Genomic DNA, 2,500 nt, shown 5'->3' with positions numbered 1-2,500 from the left:
GGAATCAAGCAACAGTCACCCAAGCTCGCGCTCAAAGGCAGTCTGGCACCTTCATCCCTTGCCATGCTCACCCACTGCTCCCCCCCTATATATACATATTGCACAAGGAGCTTGGTGACAGCAACACCCATTGCTTTCCCTGAGGATGTATATTTCTTAGTATGCGCACGGCGTCGAGGCACAGGTGAAGCCAACGGCGCTAGTTTCTGCGCCCTATGTCGAGGAAAATCAAGGCAACGGGCTAGTGTATGGGCACAACGTCGAGGAGACTCAAGGAGATGGGGCTATTTTTCAGGTCACCGTTCGAGAAATCAAGGCAACGTGTTGGGGGGGATGGCCTCTTTCATGGGTCGTGGGGCTTGGCTTGGCTTGCCTCGTGTGTGCTCGATACAGCCTCACGATTCTTATTTGCCCATCAACCATGCCGGGCACCTATGAGAATGAGACCCCATGGTACCCCCTATATATACATATTGCACAAAGAGCTTGGTGACAGGAACAGACATTGATTTCCCTGATGATGCATAATTTTTGGACACACACGACTTGGGGGCGAGGGGACACGGGAGTGGGGCGCCAATGGGGGGCGTTTTGGCCCCATTTTCGTCAAGAGCGGGCGTCTTGGCCATGCCTCGAGCGTGCCAGCCTCGAGAGCCTTGGGCGCTGGACATCCTTGGGGCGCCAATGGGCAGCAGTCCCATGGTTCCCCTATATATACATATTGCACAAAGAGCTTGGTGACAGGAACAGATATTGATTTGCCCAGGGATGCATAATTGTGCGAAATCGTCCATAACTCGCTCGAATTAATTCGGATTGACACAAAATTTTGTAGGGATGCTTTTTATTATAAATGAAAAGCTTTGAAATGAAAAAAAAAAACAAAATGTCATGTTTGAGGCGTAAATGTTTGTGTCCTATCCTTGGTCACGCCTTGAAGCGTTGGTTCCCTACTTGTTGGAATGTCGCTCAAATCAAGTAGGAATGCCATTGAAACATTGTGTGGGTCATTGTTAACATAGACGAATGGACTTGAAATGAAAATATATCATATTTGGGTTTTTGTCCCTGTCGCCTGGTGATAGGCAGGCAGATAAGGCTTTTAGGTATTCATAGGTGGCTTAGATGAACTCGAAAGAACACGAGTTGATCGGATTGGAACTCATATATTCAATTTACTATGTACTAAGTAGGAACTACACTTTGCTCCCTTCATCGTTTGACTTGCTTAGAAATCTGCTCATGGTTTGTCAAGGCCCCTTGTTCCTTAGACCGATGAGGATGGGATTGGGTTGCTCATGGGCATGTGTGTGGCAAGATGCCTTGTTCCATTGGTCGTTCATGGGTGTTCGTGTACGAAGTAAACTTGTTCCCTTGGTCGTTCATGGGGTTGTGTGTGGGAAGAAGCCTTCTTCACTTGGTCGTTCATGTGTGTTTGTTTGGGAGGTAGCCTTGTTCCCTTGGTCGTTCATGGGAATGTGTGTGGCAATACGCATTGTTCCTTGGTCGTTCATACCCTTGTTCCCTTGGTCGTTCATGGGTCTGTGTGTGGGAAGAGGCGTTGTTCACTTGGGTAGCCTGCTTGCCTTGCCAGCCCCATATGCATTGTTCCCTTGGTCGTTAGTGGATGGGTTTGTGTGTGGCATGGTGCCTTGTTCCCTTGTGTGGCCTGACTGCTTGGCTTGACATGACCTAGCCTTGCCAGCCTCACATCCATTGTTCACTTGGTCGTTCATGGGCATGTGTGTGGCAAGGTGCCTTGTTCCCTTGGTCGTTCATGGGGTTGTGTGTGGGAAGAAGCCTTGTTCCCTTGGTCGTTCATGTGTGTTTGTTTGGGAGGTAGCCTTGTTCCCTTGGTCGTTCATGGGAATGTGTGTGGCAATACGCATTGTTCCTTGGTCGTTCATACCCTTGTTCCCTTGGTCGTTCATGGGTCTGTGTGTGGGAAGAGGCGTTGTTCCCTTGGTCGTTCGTTCATGGGTTTGTGTGTGGCAAGGTGCCTTGTTCCCTTGTGTAGCCTGACTGCTTGGCTTGACATGACCTAGCCTTGCCAGCCTCACATCAATTGTGTAGCCTGACTGCTTGGCTTGCCGTGACCTAGCCTTGCCAGCCTCACATCCATTGTTCCCTTGGTCGTTCATGCAAGGGTCTGTGTGTGGCAAGGTTGCCTTGTTCCCTTGGTCGTTAATGGGCATGTGTGTGGCAAGGTGCCTTGTTCCCTTGGTCGTTCATGGGCATGTGTGCGGCAAGGTGCCTTGTTCCCTTGGTCGTTCATGGGCATGTGTGCGGCAAGGTTGCCTTGTTCCCTTGGTCGTTCGTGGATGGGTTTGTGTGTGGCAAGGTGCCTTGTTCCCTTGGGTGGCTTGCCTTGCCAGCCTCGCTTGCTTAGGTTTCCCAACACACCTGTCGGGCACCAAGGGTGGTATTAGTCCCCATGTACCCCCTATATATACATAATGCACAAAGAGCTTGGTGACAGGAACAGACATTGATTAGCCCG

The sequence above is a fragment of the Lactuca saligna genome, unplaced genomic scaffold, assembly GCF_052625555.1.
Source record: "Lactuca saligna cultivar CGN05327 unplaced genomic scaffold, ASM5262555v1 scaffold_66, whole genome shotgun sequence".
In the NCBI taxonomy this organism is placed as follows: Eukaryota; Viridiplantae; Streptophyta; class Magnoliopsida; order Asterales; family Asteraceae; genus Lactuca; species Lactuca saligna.
The sequence above is the reverse complement of the archived record's forward strand: the minus strand, read 5'-3'. Positions refer to the sequence as shown.